The sequence below is a fragment of the Schistocerca americana genome, chromosome 7 (assembly GCF_021461395.2).
Source record: "Schistocerca americana isolate TAMUIC-IGC-003095 chromosome 7, iqSchAmer2.1, whole genome shotgun sequence".
Taxonomy (NCBI): Eukaryota; Metazoa; Arthropoda; class Insecta; order Orthoptera; family Acrididae; genus Schistocerca; species Schistocerca americana.
Genome location: NC_060125.1, coordinates 224,797,174 through 224,816,266, shown reverse-complemented (window position 1 = coordinate 224,816,266; position 19,093 = coordinate 224,797,174).

Genomic DNA, 19,093 nt, shown 5'->3' with positions numbered 1-19,093 from the left:
TTTACCAAGGGCGAAGGGGTTAATTAACTGATCAATTTAATTAATTAGCCAATCAAACTGATATAGTGGGAGGGGGACATTCGAATAACTCAGGCCTGAAAATGTGATTGTATTAGCGAGGGGGAGGATGTGGTTTGGGTGCCCCACTAATAACATAGTGCACCACTTAACGAGGCTGCAAGCAATGTGCATGCGCTGGTGGCATTACAACTAGATATATCCTTGCAAGACATAATTACGTCATAGCTCCTTATAGAGAAGGTTGACCAGTCTGTAACAACAGAATTGGAAGCCTGTCTGAGTTCCAATAGCTTTTCGACGTTAAAAAAGATGTGTGATTTTCTTGAAAATAAATGCAAATCGATTGGAAAACGTCAAGGCACAGCACATCTGGGAACAAACAGCAGAACGTCTCCAACGTCAAGCACTTTGGGCATTCGATACGAACCTACGTCGCTGCTAAATTGCGCGTCATTTACGACGGCGGCGGAGTTTAGGTTCTTTCTGCGCATCTGACATCACAAAACACAGTCAGCCACTGAACAGAGAACGACGTTGCCAGAGTTCGACTGGAGTGCAGAGCACGGACGAGTGTCTTCAATTTTAGAAACGTTCAGTCATAAATAAAGTAATTGAACAAAAGCAAAGTCTTGGTAGCAGACTTTCTATAAAAGAAAGTATGGAAAAAGCATTCTTTATACCAACTGTTTCATATTCTATTAATTAATTAAACCAAAGAAGCAATAAGCCTCCTAATTCAGGCGATAGCAAGGAAATTCATTCTCACTAACCGCTTTTTCGCAATAAAGAACAGCGGTAATTGTTTATTTCCTATTGTACTTGGACGAAACGTGAGTAATTCATAGTGATACCAACAGTTTTGTCGGTATTTTGCTTGAATCTTTAAACTACTGCAAGAATTCTATTGCACGACGAGCTGTGTTAGCGTAACGGTTAAAGTGCTCGCTGGCACGGTAGTTCAGCGTGTTCGGTCAGAGGGCTAGCTGCCCTCTGTAATTAAAAAAAAAACTGAGTTAATCGATCAACAATTAACTTAAACGGATGTCTTACGACGTCCGCCCCGAGCAGATGCAACGAACGAAAGTGAACAAAATGAGATTTAAAAAAAAGTGTTTGGCTGCTAAGCAAATGAATCCGAGTTCAAATCTTGTTCGATGCTCAATATTTTCTTTATTTAAAAACAATATCGAAGTGTCTTACTTCATGAATTTTATTCGTTTGACTGTAATTTTTTGAAATTTCTAGTGGCTACTAAAATCGACCATACAGAAAGTATACGCTGTGGACTTTTACCTCTGCAAACTCTTCAAAATTTCCTGCAATGGTTTACTACATTTAATCCTGCACAATAACTGCGTTGAACATCGAAACAAAATTAAGTCATTTATGTGGGGAAGGTATCAGTCAATAAGATGAGTAAAAAATCAAATTTTTGGGCCAAATAGTTTTTGTGAAATCGAATGATAAGTGTGTCAAAGCAGTTGGAACACCATGTGTCTACACAGGCAAGCAGTGCAGAGATGACAAAATCGCACACAGCGCGGAATGCGGGATGCACGTCTCTGAAGCAGCGAAAGGGTTAATGCGGCCATGGTGGCTTTACTTCATAAACTGCGCGCTGCACCCTAAACGTAGTTTGCGAACTATACTATACTATGGCGCTGCTACTCTTGGCGCGTGCATCTGGCAACGCAGCAATCTCCCGCATCTGGGCAGGCATGCGCGAGCCGCCAAGATAAAAGAATTGAACTATAGTACTGCATGTGTCATGGTTCAACTGCCTCACGCATTGCACAGGTGCAGCAACTTAAGGCAGGCCGCATGTAGCGAACCCAAAGCTGTTGTGATGCTCGACAATTTGTGCTTCAACTGTCTGAAGGGTGGTCATAGGACTTCTAATTGCAAATCTGTTTCTTCTCATGCTTGTCGAAAACGACACCACACGTTGCTACACGCAGAAATACAACACATGCAAGATGGATCAAGGAAGGAATGTCCAAGTGACATGCAGCACAAGCAGAATGGTGTACATCCGTCAAGTACATCTAGTTCTTGCTTATTGAAAGTCAGCCCTGGCAAACGAGTGCTGTTTGCGACACCGAGAATAAAGTTTCCAGAATGAGAATTTCACTCTGCAGCGGAGTGTGCGCTGATATGAAAATTCCTGGTAGATTAAAACTGTGTACCGGACCGAGACTCGATCTCGGGACCTATGCCTGCGCGGGCAAAGGACTCTACCAACTGAGCTACCCAACCACGACTCACAAACCGTCCTCACAGCTTCAATTCTGCCAGTACCTCGTCTCCTACCTTCTTCACAGAAGAGGTACTGTCAGAATTAAAGCTGTGAGGACGGGTCGTGAGTCGTGCTTGGGTTAGCTCAGTTGGTAGAGCACTTGCCCGTGAAAGGCAAAGGACCCGAGTTCGAGTCTCGGTCCGACACACAGTTTTAATCTGCCAGGAAGTTTCGAGAATGAAGTTGCAAGATATCAGTGGCAAACGCCAAACGTGTCGTACTCTCTTAGATTCTGGTTCGCCGACATGCTGTATATCGGAAGCATGCGCACAACGCCTCAGATTTCAAAGATAGCACAGCAGAGTACCCTTTCAAGGAATAGGTGCAACCCTCTCAGAAACAAAACACGGCGTCTCTGTTCAAGTCAGTTCCTGTATAAACAACTTCACGGTACCTGTCGAGTGTTTAGATTTCCCGAAGATAACCGATGTCTTGCAGGAACAAACAATTGATCCCAGCACGTGGGACATGGCGAGTGTACAACTCGCTGATCCAGAATTTTTGTCACCTGGTAAGCTCGACTTGTTGCTAGGAGCATAAGTTTGTCCACACATTCAGAAGACAAGGACTATCTCCTTAGGAACTGAACACCCTGTGCATCGAGAGACAGATTTAGGTTAGGTCATGTCAGGCCAGTATCAAACGGTACAGCACAACATTTCGTCAAAGCGGCCGGTCGTGTCATGCTTTGTAAAAACCGACACTGACGTTCAAACTCTCTTGAAGAAATTCTGGGAGATAGAATAATTAAATCGTGTTGTAATAGCGAAAGAAGAGGAGCAATGCGAAACACACTTTGTGGAACACACAACTAAGGATTCCAAAGGCAGATTCGTTTTTCATTGTTTATAAAAGTTACAATGAAAATAAATCATAAAAAATATGTACAATAATCAGTTGTTTTTATTTTATGGCCAATTAAGATTCACATTAACTGACAATCATAATGTAATTGAACATTTTAATTGTAATTAATTTTATGAGATTTCCTAAAAGTTTATTGTACCTAAGGGACATATAAAGGCAATACACATAATGAGCTCTGTAATTACGATTAAGGAGATTTATGTAGCTGTAACTTACCATTTACAATTGTTTGCTGTTGTGATTCAAGCTTACGAGTGGAAATTATCAACAGCGACATCAGATGCTCATCAGTTACTTTAGATCTGTAAATACTTTTCGTACATTTCATTTTGAAGAATGTTTCTTCACAGAGAAAAGTAGTGCTGAAAAGAGCAGAAAAGCCATGAGAAAACTTATGCAACTGATACAACAGTGTAAGCGGAAGACTTTATAAAATTCCAGTAATAATGAATTCAGGTATTTATCTTCACGAAAATCACTACAATCCAAGTCAACCATTTTAATTTAAAGTTATGGGGCAAGAGTTTTTATATCGGCATTAAAAGGATTTTGAAAAATCTTGATATCGTTTGGAATTGCATCAAAATCTAAAAAATGAGACTAAAAATTTATTTTTAAAGTATTCAAAGGTTCAACAGAAAAATCTACTGGAAACTGAGTCTCTGATTGCTGACTGAATGTTTGGCATGTACAGGGTGTACATAAACTCAGGGAACACCTTCAATTATTTATTGCACAAGAACTAAACATTGTACAGATGCTTCCCGTATTCTCTCCACGAGCTCTGCTACATCATGTGGTAGAGCCGGTACATGTACCAGATCTCCAATGTTTCCCGACAGAAGAAAGTCACACAGAGTGAGATCTGGTGATTGGGGAGGCCACTTCATGAAACAGCTGTCCTCTTCTGTAGCACAGCCGATCCATCGATGCGGCAGCTCCGTGCTCAGGTGCCCACAAACTTCACGATGAAAATGTGGTGGAGCCCCATCCTGCTGAAAGATGGACGGAGAGTCCGATTGTATTTGAGGCATCAGCCATTGCTGCAACATGTTCAAGTAGGAATATCCAGTGACAGTGCACTCGGCGAAGAAGGATCGCCCGTACAGTTTCCGACGTGACATGGCACAAAAAACATTTACTTTTGGGGAATCACACTCTAATTCAGTACATTCGTGTGGATGCTTTGTACCCCAGATTCGACAATTATGTCTGTTCACTTTCCCATTAGTGTGAAAGTGGCTTCGTCGCTAAAAATTAAGCGAGCAACAATGCCGTCCCCATCCTCATTCAATTGCTGCAACTGCGAACAAAACTCAAAACGCTTGTCTCTGTCGTCTTCATTGAGCTTCTGCACTAGCTCCAATTTGAATGGTTTCATAGACAGCTTCTGTTGCAGGACTTTCCACACTGTTATTGGAACCATTTAGTGTTCACGGGATGCACGACGCACTGTTTTCATTGGACTCCTTATGAATGTCTCTCGTACGCGCTCCACATCACTTCACTGAGACTTCCGCTTCTCTTTGCCGTGCACAAGCAACCCGTCGTAACGAATTTGTTGTGCCAGTGATAAATGGCCTTCCTTGTTGGTGGCTTCTTACCGTACTTGGTTCTAAACATCCGTTGAACAGCTGTAGCACACTTGCTTTTGTCCAACTCTTAACACACAGAAAACTCGCTCCGTGCCTGAACTCGCCATGTTTGCGACTAGCGCTGACCATCGGCAAATTACCAAACTACGCTGTGGCGATATACATGAAAGAAAACTTTCAGGATTTCTCTTCAAAATGACATATGTATGACATATGTACAATATTCGGTTCTTTTGCAATAAATAATTGAAAGTGTTACCGGACTTAAAGTACACCGTGTATTAAAATGCGTGAAACATTTTTGTTCAATTGATACTGATACAAAACAGTTTTTTGTCAAATGTATTTAATTTGTGTGTACACCTCCTCGTGATTTTAAATTAAGGTCATTCATATGTTTAGTTAAATGTGTTATTTTGCAACTCAGCCAGAGAATGATTCCGTTCATTCAAGAAACTCACGATTGTTGTTCGGAGCTCAAAAAATCGGGCCAGAGCTTTTTCGCAGCTAAATGAGCTTACTACTGTATAATATGGTAAGTCATTTTCGTCAATTTCTTCAATAAACTCTTGGAACTGACGATGTGATCTTATACAAGTAACAGCTGACATGACTGGCTTTAAAACTTCTGGAATATACAAACCTATTTTGCTCAAAGACTGTTGATGAACAATGATGATGATGTTTGGTTTGTGGTGTGCTCAACTGCGCGGTCATCAGCGCCCACAAATACTGTTGACGAATGATGCAATGTATGATTAATGGTTTTGACGCACCATCATTTTCTATCGCCTTTGACGCGAAGCAACGACATCTTTCTACCCATTCCTTGTCACCCTCAGTTGTGATACACCTCGAGTTTTCCATTGGAAATTGTTTAACAGCATTTTCTATCCTTTTTTCTTCTCCCATGAACATCAAGAAGCTTTTCATACACTTCATAATTATTTTTATCTTTCGAATAGAATTTAACACCTGACTAGTATCTGAAACATCCGTTGACTCATCCAGACACTTGGAGAAGTACTCTAAGTATTGAGTTTTCTCAGACAGTCTAGTTAATATATTTTCAGCAATATCTTCACGCAGGAAAAGGTGTAATTAGATGAATGACGAACACTAACTTCACTTAACGAAGGTTTATTCAGAACTTGCACATACAAGAGAGCGGAGTGAACTGCGTCCAGCCAGAACACATACAGTATATATGCAGCTACAGAACATTCCACTACAATGATTCTTGACATTTGTGGATACTTCTAGAATGTACTCGAACCGAATATAGAAATTAAAATTGTACAGTCCAGGGGAGTTTTGATCTCACAACCCTCCATGCAACCGTTTAGTATCATAACCACTACACCACGGAGCTACTCAACTTCTTCTACGAGATTGCTTCCTCCTTAAGGGAACAGCGTCTTGTTGTTAAGTCGTCCTAGTCCGGGAACGAGTTATCGGTCGTGCTTACCCCGACTCCTGATGACTGATTCTCGCCCTGGCGGTGATCTTCTTAGAGCTTCTTTTACTGCTACGCTCTTCATCACCTGTCCGCTTGTTGCCTGTCGTTGGAGCTTCGAATTTACCCTGGGTTGCAGGATCCTTATAAAGCTTCATTCGAAGGAGGCGGCCCGTTCCTCTGAACTTCCGATGTCTTGTGTCAGGGTCGAAATCTTCAACTTCATAAGTAATATCAGACAACTGTCTTACAATCTACAAGGTCCAAAGTAGCGCCTGAGGAGCTTCTCAGAGAGACCAACCGTCCAAACAGGAGTGAAGATCCAGACGAGGTCACCAAGCTGATAGATAACAGGGCGGTGGCTTGCGTCATACCTCCGGCTATCGTTTTCTTGAGACTGCAGCGTGTAGAGTCGAGCTAACTGCCGAGCTTCCTCGGCTCTGGTTAACACCTGGCCGATGTGGTCGTCGTCGACGTCATCAGGATGTAACGGCACCACAGTGTCCATCGTCGTAGTCGCCTCTCGCCCATGCACCAGGAAAAATGGCGTAAATGCTGTGATGTCTTGTTTGGCGGTGTTGTAGGCAAACGTCACGAAAAGTAGCACCTCATCCCAGTTGCTCTACTGAACATTGACGAACATTGATAGCATGTCGGCCAAGGTCTTGTTAAGGCGTTCAGTAAGCCCGTTAGTTTGCAGATGGTAGGCAGCCATCATGTGATGAGTAATGTTGCACCGACGGTTTATCTCTCTCACATGATTCGATTGAAAAACTTTCCCTCGATCCGTAATTAACGACCTTGGGGCACCGTGTTTTAATACAATGTCTTCCAAGATGAATTTGGCTACCTCGGATGCTTTGGCTGTTTTCACGGCCTTTGTAATGGCATAGCGTGTCAGATAATCAGTGCAAACAATAATCCATATATTGCCACTAGCAGATGTTGGAAATCGTCCGAGGAGGTCAGTCCCAACACGCTGGAAAGGCGTTTCGGCTGTTGGAATTGGTATGCGTCGGCCAGGTGGTTTATGAGGCTGCCTTTCTCCTCTGGCACTCTCGACAGTGCGACACATAGTGACGGACACTCCGAAACCTGGTCAGATACCTGGTCAGAAAAATCTCTTGCAGATTCTATTGTGTGTCTTCCTTGATGTCCGGCCTCAGGTGTGTCATGGAATTTCTGTAGAACATCTAAGTGCATGTGTTTAGGAATCGCTGGTAGCCACCTCTTTCCAAACGGATCAAAGTTTTTCTTACAAAGTAATCCATTAACTACCTTATATTGTCCCTTCACATCCTCTGACAGATTTAAGGCAAGCATAATTTGAGGTATCTTGGCGTCCTTCTTCTGCTCAGCAGTGAGACAATCACTACCTTCATCAAAGCCTTGATGGTCTTGCACAGGGTTTCTTGAGAGGCAGTCGGCATCTTGTGTTTTCTTCCACTTTTGTACACTATGGTAATGTAATATTCTTGAAGACATAGTGCCCACTTGGCGAGCCGTCCTGTTGGATCCTTAAGACCTGTCAACCAACAAAGTGAATGATGGTCTTTAACAACTGTGAATGGCCTTCCATAGAGATACTGTCGAAATTTGCACATGACCCAGATCAGAGCAAGACATTCTCTTTTTGTAGTTGAGTAGTTTCTCTCGGTTTTTGTATGTGTCCTAGAAGAATGGGCTATAACGTTCTCCTTTCCATCCGAAATTTGTACCAGAACAGCACTGATCCCATACCTGCTGGCATCTGTGTGTAGTTCTGTAGGTGCTCTCTCATCATACAGTCCAAGTACACGGTCAGTCGTCAGAGCTGTTCTTAGCACATCGAAAGAATCTTGTTGAGCACCACCCCAGATAAATTTACCATCAGATTTCAACAACAATTGGAGTGGCCTGGCTTTGATACAAAAGTCTTTGATAAAGCGATGGTAATAAGAACATAATCCGAGGAAGCTTCTCACATCTCTAATACTTTTAGGAATAGGAAATTCCGTTATAGATCTCACCATTTCTCGGTCTGGCCGCACACGTTCATTTGATACAAGGTATCCAAGTATTTTGATTTCTTTTGCTCCAAAGAGACACTTTCTTGGATCAAGTTTCAGTCCGCCTTGTTGGAGACACTTAAGAACGGTCCTCAGTCTTCTTATATGTTCATCAAGTGTCTCTGAGAACACTAATGTCATCTAAATAACAAAGACACATGGTCCACTTCAGGTGCCTTAGAAGATTCCCCATCATCCGTTCAAAAGTTGCTGGTGCATTACACAAACCAAACGGCATTACCTTAAACTCATACAGGCCCTCTGGGGTGATGAATGCAGTTTTCTCTCGATCAGCCTCATCTACTTCAATTTGCCAGTCTCCCTTGTACACGTCCATGGCTGAGAAAAACTTAGCCTGCTTCAGACAATCTAGTTTATCGTCAATTCGTGAAAGACAGTAAACGTCCTTTTTAGTTATCTTATTAAGCTTCCTGTAATCAACACAAAAGCGCCAACTGCCAGCCTTCTTCCTGGCGAGGACCACTGGTGACGACCATGGGCTCTGTAAAGGCTGAATGACGTCATTCTTCATCATTTTCTCTACCTCGTCGCGAATTGTTCGACATTCCGTTGTTGACACACAGTATGCTCTCTGGCTTATTTGTTGATAGTCTCCAGTGCTAATCCGGTGCTTCACTTTCGATTTGTCTAATTTGCTCTTCACCTGTGGATTGAAGCATTCAGAGAACTCTTGAAGAATGGCAAATAGCTCCTTCTGTCGTTCCTTAGGGAGATCTGGTACAGTAGAGCTAGTATATCTTGTCTTGTAGTGGTAGCCCTAATTTCGCCCACAGACTCGGCATGGGGAGTTTCTATGGCGCTCAGCTGTTCTTGAATTAATGGCTCAGCGTTTGCTACGCACATGCGTGTCGGAAGGATCTGTGGTTCTTGGCGACAGTTAACTATCCACAGTTCACCGAATCCGTTCTTAAACGAGACGACAGAGGCTGAGATGACCAAGTTATTCTTCAGTGGTACGCTTCTCTTACATTCCACTACAACATCCATGGGTTGATGCATGGCATGACACGTGACAGTTACCTTTCTAGCGCTGACTGCAGGAATGATCACTTCATCCAGCACACATAGTCTCCACACATTCAGATGCACATCTTCCTGTCCACAGTATCTCATCTTGTCTAGCATAATCTTCGAGCTACCACAATCTATAATTGCCTGAGAAGCTTTCAAAAAGTCCCATCCGAGAATGACGTCATGACTATACTCTTGTAAGACGGTGAATTCTGAGGGCTGTGTATGGCCACTTATACCAACACGAATGGTACATCTTCCTGTAGGTTTTTTCCCATTAGTCACCTTCAGCAGAGATGTTTTGCTGTCGACGAATATGGTTTTCTGCAACTGGCGACGGTACTTCTCCCAAACGACTGAATATGGTGCTCCAGAGTCCACAACAGCTTGGGCTGGTCGGCCATCCATGAGGATATCGACGTAGTTTCCTATCATTTTTGTACTGATCGACGGTCTCACCACAAGGAAGGTCTCACCCTTTAGTTTTCCAGGTTGTGGCGGCTAGGTGATCGGCTGGAGCTTCTAAACGGCGATCGAGACCTTGATCTGCGTGTTGGGGAGCGTCCTCTCTAGCGACTAGCTTGCGGTGATGGTGACCTACGTCATCCTGCACCCACATCTTCTTGTTCATCTTCGTCGTCCCAGAGTTGGCGTCGGCTAAGATTGGTTTGCAGTCTTCTGGCGCGGGCGTCTTCAAATGTCCGCCGCCTTTCTCGGCAATAGCACACCACATGTCCCAGTCGTCCACAGTGGAAAGATACTGGTTGGTTGTCCTGGGTCCTCCAGACGTCAGTCTTCCTTGGTGTCCAAACAGGTTCCTCATGTGTCATTGTAGGAACGTAACTCCACCTGGGTCTCGACTTTTTGAGCGTTTTAAAGGGAAATGAAGGACGAGAGATTGAGTTCAATGTGTGTTCCATTTCCTCCCTTATGACCTCTTGAAGAGTCTCGTTTTTTTGCTCGCCGTGCAATCCAAGTGCCTTCTGAACTTCCTCTCTCACTATCTGACGAAGAACAATTGTGAAATCAGTTGCTTCCTCCATCTCAGACATCGATACGATGTTTGGAAGCCGTTCAAACGTCTTACATGTAATACTTTTTTAATGCATAGTCTCAATATACTTGCACCATTTTATGAAGTCGTCTGCTGTAGAAACCTCCTTCCGGAATAAGGCTTGATACATGTCCTCAGCAATACCCTTCATGAGATGTGCAACCTAATCTTCCTCCTTCATTCTAGGATCCACTATTTAACACAACTCCAAGAAGTCTTGAAGCTGTAGTTACTCCCGGACGCTGTGCTCTGCACTTTATCTTCAGCCTTGCACTTCTGTCGCTGTGTGTCGCCGAAATACTTGCGCAGTTCCTCCTGGGATTATTCCCAGTTTGTGAACTTCTCCTCGTTGTTCTCATACCATTGCTTGGCAGCGCCCTCCAAGCTCATATACCTTCAGCCACTTGTTTGGATCTTGGCCATCGTCACCAGAGAACCCGAAAGGCCGTGTCATGTGGTGGCACACAGTTGGTGTCATCGTAACCTCCTCTTCTTCTTCTTCTATCTTCGATAGATTGCGATCTGTTGAATATGGCCCGAACTCAGGTTTCTCGCCACGTAAACGACGGCTCTGTCATGGCGTGAAGGGGATGTGCGCTATCACAAGTTCCAATACCCATCGTCTCCACCAGAATAATGTGAAGTAGAAGAAGGTGTAATTAAATGAATGACAAACACTAACTTCACTTAAGGAAGGTTTATTCAGCACTTGCACATACAAGAGCGTGGAGCGAACTGCATCCGGCCAGAACACATACAGTAAATATACAGCTGAAGAACATTCCAGTACAATGATTCTTGACATTTATGGATGCTTCTAGAATGTACTCAAACCGAATATAATAATTAAAATGGTACACTCGAGATGAGTTTTGAACACACATCCCTCCATGCAACATTTTTGTATCATAACCACTACACCATGTAGCTATTCAGCTTCTTCTGGGACAATATCATCTGCTCTTCAAGCCACTGTGTTTGTTGACAAACTGATGTTTTTAAGTAATCTAGCTATTTCTGGACACATTTCCTCAACTGCTTCAATCATGCAGTACTTTATAATTTACTGTCAGCAAGTGGTTTTCCTTGTTTTGTTGTAGAGTGAGCCACATGGTAACTAGTACAAGTTACTGCTTCTTGTTCAGCATTTACTTTCTTAAAAAACATTTACTGAGATTTCGAACTGCTTTGAAAGATGGATGTACTTCTAACCGTTGGCTTCCAGTAAATCTGGAATGACTCTGAGAATGTTTGCCTTCATAATGGCGTTTTACATTGTATTCTTTGATGACTAATACTGTTTCATTGCAAATTATGCCTATTGCCTTATATTGATGTCACCATTGCTCTTTAAGGGTGGTAGGGCGTCAAACGGGCCGACTTGGAGCAGGAGAGGCACCTCAGGACATTTTAATTTCCACTGTCTATACTTTTATAATTAAATTCATAAAACTTTGTCAGCATGACCAGGAAGGATTCAGGATTCACACTCGTAGCAGCAGAAGTTCAAAAACATAACAAAATAATTTTTTACATGTGAAATTTCATCATTTTTTCACTTACTATTGGCTGCATTTGTTGCTATAGGTACACTTTTCTTCATAAGTAAGAGAGACTGTTCGATGAATTTTGCACAGCGTACAAAACATACTTACAGGTGTCTGAAACTCTAGAATCTATTTAATTTATGAAAAAATGAATGAGCTGTTAAATTTTAAACTTCATGTTTAGAAAAAAATCAAATTTTGTAGTTAATTATCTCAATTTTTACCACAGTTTTTAATAGATTTGGAAAATTCTAGAGTTTCATACACCTGTAAGTATGGTTTGTATGCTGTGCCAAATTCATCAAAGAATATCTCTTACTTGTGAAGAAAAATGTACCTATAGCAACAAATGCAGCCAACAGTAAGTGAAAAAATGATGAAATTTCATATCTAAAAAAAATTTATTTTGTTATAGTTTTGCACTTCCACTGCTATGAGTGTGAATCCTGAATCCTTCCTGGTCATGCTGACAAAGTTTTATGAATTTATTATCTGCAAATATCCATACAAAAGAGTTGTAACTGCAAATAGAAATTATGCCAGTTAATAGTATTAAGAGCAACGGTTTTGAGTAAAGAATTCCACTGGATCTATCTTTAAGATAATTTTAGTTAAATTAGATACTCACTGTTAAATATACAGCATCTTGACTGAGAAACTGATGTCACAAAACACCCTAGTACCTCTATATTTTGCTTTTCAGATCGCACATGTTGCTACAACTCACCAGATGGTACTGTACATAACTTCTCAGCTCTCTGGAAGACATCACCACTACACATTTAGCATTGTTGGAACTAGTTGTAACAACACATAAAGCGCAGCATACGCTTCAGCTATCTTTGCTGCACTGTAACGACCTGGGTACTTGCCTGTAAGTGTGGAGTGGGATCTGTCCACACTCCCTGTAGAACTGTAGTACTGAAATGGAATACTATAGTATGTTGGTATGGTGAACTATAGTCTGTCCAACTTTCCTTCAGCCATGCCAGTGATGGCTGCAGGGTATGGTGGCTGGTAAATACACAGTCGGCAGGGCACGTGTAGGAGAGCAGTAGTGGTGGGGGTTGCTGGCAGGCACTGTAGTGGGAAATGCCGAGCGCTGGAGGGGAAGTGCCATTCTAAACTGAAGCCTACACTCATATTTTACGTGAATATTAAGTGGAGCCCATCCATGCCTAATCAGGGCTCATGCAGCTGTATATAGATAGACGTTTTTCCCTCGCTCTATTAGCGAATGTAACAGGAAAGGAAATGACTAGTAGTGATACAGGGTACCTCTGCCATGCACCGTATGGTGGCTTGTGGAGCATCTATGGGGATGCAGATGTAGATGTAGATGAGGGATCTAGCAAGCCCAGATCTAGGGGGCAGAGGCAAACTGGGGTACCTGCCTCGGGCAGCAATTTCAGTGGGTGCCAAATTCACTCTTGAAGAAAAAAACCTTTGTTTCTCAAAGCACCTAGCGCCCAGTGCACATTGGCCTATCGATTGTTCATATGATTTTGAAACGCATCCCTGTTGGTTTTCGAATATTTTTGAACATATTCTAGGTTGATTTCTCAATCAATCGTAAATTGATTTTTGAATGCGTGCATAGTTACATGATTTCTCTGTCAAGGGAGTCCCCATTTTCTGTAGCCATAAAAAACTTTCCCGCAAAAAAATGGGGACAGGGCTATATGAGCTGAGCTGAATAAACTGAAACGGATAAATGCCAATCGCTGTTTGTTTATGTGGTCGATTGGGTGTGCAAATGATACGCATTGTCATAATTATTAGTGAAATCAATAGATTCAGACTATCAGAGTGGAAATAAAAGACTAACGGGAGTAACAGGTAATTTATTTATCGCATTAACAATACAGCCTAACGCAAGGCCTTGAAATGTAAGGGGGTTGCATGCTTCTACATCTAACAGTAAAGACTTCTCATTAATGCAGTCTTGTTCGTATACAGTTGATAATGCTTTTTTTAAATAACATAAAGAACATAATATATAAAAATTTCTCTAAGGTCACAGTGAATTGAATGCTTAACAATTGTTAAAGTGGTTGTATGTAATTTGTTTCTGCCAACTTGATGAGAATGTAATTTACATAATGCAAATGACAAAGGAAAATAAAAACATGTAATACAATGATTGTGGCGAAAATAAGTTGCAATATATAGATGGAAGTGGTATACTATATTTGGATGAGTAATATAGTCTAAATAGCTTACTGGTTGATAATAGCCTATTTCTGCCTATTTCAGGTGAGAACCTCGAGCTATTCTCATCTGAAATAGTTAGTGATTATGTATGTTTATTGTGTTTGTATGTATTGATACATTAGTGAGAGTGTTGCAAGTCAGGACACTGCTTGCTTTTTCAGCAGTTGTTTGTTTGTCTTATTGTTGGTAGTTGTGGTATATTCTATGTGATACCTTGGGTACATACTCCAGTTATTACGTACATTTTATACGATTGAGCATTTGACACATGGAATACATGAAGTTTAGCTTTACATGAGGAATAGCTTTTGGTTGTAAATTTGTTAGTAGAAATATAATGTAATTCATTGCTACTTGAATGCATTGTTGCGTAAGTAACAGCTAAGAGAGATTACATATTGTCTTCTCGGTGTATCCAACAAAGTGAAATTTTGACAGAAAATTTTTGCCAGATCGTCACACCGCTAAGGGCCAGTTACACAATCCCTGGAAACCACTTAATTCTATTCTCGAGAGAGCACAGAACACACGTTGTACGAATACGTAATTACGCCTAACCGGAGAATAAGTGCGAGATAACTGAACCGGTGATTCTGGTAGGATTAGTGAAGTTAAGTGGAGAATAAGCTTTGACAACGGCAGAATTAGTGATGACAAGATTGTTTGTTAGAACGAGGAAGGAGAAGAAATGGGAACATCACACAAGTTATATGGAAGAATATGACGATTCGAAATTTATATAAGATTTTCGTGCTACTACTACTTTTCGATCTCATGCTTGAAAAAATGTTGCGTATGAATGAAATGTGAAACTATTTCCCAACAAGAAACTTTTTGCTTGTAACAGACCTAATGTGCATTTGCTATTGGTGCATCGTGAATTATGTTCTGTCGTGTCATTTGCGTAAATGAGGTAGATAAAAACGACCATTTGTGCCAAAACAGTCTCTCATATTTAGCGTCTGTTGCAATTGCTGCAATATTTCCTTTTACCCAGCAGACAATGACGAAATAGACGTAATCAGATCAAGAAACCACGCCCGTCTTGGGTACTATTCATATAACAGCTTTTTCAGTATTAGACAACGACATTTTGATTTTGCATGTAGCAAAACTTTTGGCAAACTTTAATGAGGTAATAGTTCTTTCGCAGAAAGGAAAGCACGCCCTGTAAAGCTGTAGCAAAATTCGAGAGAAAAAGATGCTGGGACCTAAGGAGTGATGACATGTGTACTGTCTTGCTTGTCTCTTGTCTCTACTGATTTTATGTTTTCTATAATTAATTTTATGTCATACAAAAGAGAACATTATTAGCTAATAGGCAAAATTGGAGGTAGAGAAGGAAGGGAAGTTACCTTTTTTAGATGTGTTGGTGGAGCGAAAGCCGGATGGACGACTGGGCCATTCTGTGTGCAGGAAGCCAACCCATACACACTTATATCTGCATAGCCACAGGTTCCATCATCTGTCTCAGAAGAGGGCTATGCTGAATACTTTAGTACACAGAGCCAGGACTATTTCCGACAAGGACCATCTCGGTCCTGAGATTAACCATTTGACGACTGTTTTCAAGAGGAATGGTTATTCTGTCGGTGGAATTAAATCAGTATTGTCCAAGAAAGTAAGACACGATGCCGGCCATATACAAGAAGAGGACCAACACATAGCGCGGCTTCCTTTTTGCGGTGCTACAACGAGCAAGATAGCCAGAGTCCTGAAGAGGCAAGGAATAAAACCAGTTTTCCGACCACCTAGGAAAATTAAGGAAATGTTGAGACCAGTCAAAGATAGTCTCGGCTTAAGAGTGCCGGGAATTTATACTATTTCTTGTGAATACGGCAACAATTACGTGGGCCAATCTGTAAGAACCGTTGCCGACCAGCGCCACCTGAAATACAATCAGCGGTGGCTGAACATAGCCTGCTTAACAAGCATAAGATTTTATTTGAAGAAACCAGAGTAATAGCCCACGCATCGAATTACTGGGACTCTGTGATCCGGGAAGCAGTCGAAATTAGACTTAGCGATAATAACTTTAACAGAGACAACGGCTATGCACTTAGCAACACTTGGAAGAGTGCACTGGATAAAGAAAAATCGCAGAGAAAAACTTCCCGCACTTTACCTCCTGATTCAAGGGATGGCGTTGCAAGCAACGCTTGATAGAAACTACATCTATGGAAGTAGAGGGCGCCACTTCACTACGCGCCATATCGCTGTTGCTAAGACGTCTTCCAGCAAATCAGGAGCCGTCCTTTGCATATAAAAGTGGGAACCTCGCTAGTTCACGACAGTCGCTTCCTTCCTCTCGCACCGTCCTTCCTATGTCACCCTCCACAACACCAACTCCCGTATCTTTTATCCCACGGCTGGCGTCCCCCAGGGTTCTGTCCTCTCCCCTCTCCTTTATCTTTTGTATACAGCTGATATGCCCAAGCCACACCCACCAGTCCACCTTCTCCAGTATGCTGATGACACCGCCTTCCTGGCTCTCTATCCTACCCTTCAACGGTCTCAACGTACCCTCCAAACCCACCTTAACCAGTTCACCACTTGGTGTAATCAGTGGTTCCTCCGTCTCAACCCCTCCAAAACCCAGGCAATCATCATAGGCCGCACTACTCGCTCCTTTCGCCTCCCTGATTTCTACCTCACCCTTCATGGTCGTCCTATCCAGCTCACCCCCACCCTGAAATACCTTGGCCTCACCCTCCACCGACACCTCACCTGGACCCCTCATCTCCAGACCATCCAGCAGAAAGCCCATTTCCGCCTCCGCCTTCTGAAACTCCTGTCTGGCCGGACATGGGGATTGCATCCTTCTACCATCCTCCACACCTACAAATCCCTCATCCGTCCTATCCTCTGCTATGCCAGCGTTGCCTGGATCTCCGCCCCCACCCGCTTTTACAAGGCCCTCCAAATCCTTGAACGCCATGCGCTCCGCCTTGCCTTCCGTATCCGCCTTCCTCCCCCCACACGGCTCCTGTATGAACTGATCCCCTTCCCCCACCTCCTCCTGTTCCTCCAACATCTCCGCATCCTTTACATTGTTCGCAGGCTTGATCCCCCCCACCCTATGGTTTCCTCCTTCCTCTCTACCCCCCGCCCATTGCCGTACCTCTATCGTTGTATCCCTCCCTCTCTCCACCTCCACACCCTCCATCTCCTTCATCAGGGCAATTTCCAACGCCTCCCCCTCCCGGATGACGAACTTCGCCGTGACATCTACCCTTCCTTCCAACTATAACCTGGCCTTGTTCCCCCCCCCCTCCCTCCCCAGGGCCCCCTTTTTCCTCTTCCCTCCTTCTCCCAGAGCGGATTTTCCTCCATCCCCCCCTCCCCTGAGACCCTGCACCCCATACTTGCCTCTTTCCTTCCCACATCCCTCCCTACCTGGCCTTCTTCAGCGCGCCCCCCGCTCATCTCCTCCATCCCTTCCCCTCCCTCCCTTCTTCAGGTCCCACTCATCTCCTAGCGCCTGGCAGATCCTCTGATCATCATCAGTGTGCCACATCAGTGTTGTCTAGTGCTGTTTCTCCTGCGCATCACGAGGTGTGATTTTAATTGTGTACTGCCTTGAGGTTCGCCGTCAGTGTTATGTTATGTGCTATGCCGTCCGTCGATATCTTTATACTGTGCCTTGTGTTCTTTTAATCGTCGCAGTGTGTGGCTTTTTGTGTGTGCTACTTTTAAACAGTTTTTATCTCCATTTTAGTCACCCCATTTTTTTGTCTATTGCCTTCCATGTTGTTACCCCTTTTTTATATCTATGTTCACCTTATTCTCTCCTTTGCTGTTTTTAAATGTCTTCTATTGTTTTGTTCTATGACTTTCGGCTGAAGAGCAGCGCATATGCTGCTGCCAGCCTGCCCCGATGGGGAACTGAAATACAATAAAGAAAAAAAAAAAATAGTTCACGACAGTCAGCTTTAGCCCTGACGACAACCATGGAGGTGGTGGTCGAAAGCTTGGTGTTTTATCCTGAATTGACGCGGCATGTACACCGAGAGATTTTTACTCCATAAAGAGTGCAAATTTTCTGAAGATCTTTTATTCTCGCGGTCATAAATAATCCCACTTGGTATAAATATTGAGTTGTCTTTGCAGAGATGTGGATTGAGACCGTCCGACCAAGTGGGAGATACATTACCTTACGTCCTTACACTCACACGCTTGAATTTCACAGAGTCAGGTATAGTGACGTGCGTTAGAAGAGTGTTGAGTGAAAGGGTGTGGCACCACAGTTTGGCACATCTGAGATTAAATAACAAGTCTTACATTGCCTCGAACATATATGCTCTATACATCAGCCTCTTCAGGAAGATGTGCGCTACAAAACGAAAATATTTTTCAAAAACTTTTTTTTTTATTTTTATTTTTTTTAAGGTTGACATCTTACCTTAAACACTCGAGTGGGGGGATGGGGAAGGGGGAGGGCGCTATCATAGATCTAGGGCTGGGGTTCAGTATTAGAATTAGAATTTAAAAGAGCTTTGAAGGACTTAAGACCGAATAAGGTAGAAAGGATAGAAACATTCTATCAGAATTTCTAAAATCATTGACGTGAAGAGGAAACAAAACGACTATTCAGGCTGCTGTGCAGAATGTATGGCTTTCGGAAAAACATCGTCCACACGATTCCAAAGACAGCAAGAGCCGATAAGTGCGAGAACTATAGCACAGTCGGCTTAAAAGCTCATGCATCAAAGTTGCTGACACGAATAATGACAGTATAATGGAAAAGAACGTTGAGGAAGTGTTCGATGACCATCAGTTTGGCTTTAAGAAAGGTAAAGGCATCAGAGAGGCAGTTCTGACATTGTGGTTGATAATGGAATACTAAAGAAAAATCAAGACACATTCATAGGATTTGTTGATCTGGAAAAAGCATTCATTGTTGTCAGATGGTTCAAAATGTTCGAAATTTTGAGAGAAACAAGGATAAACCATAGGGAAAAAC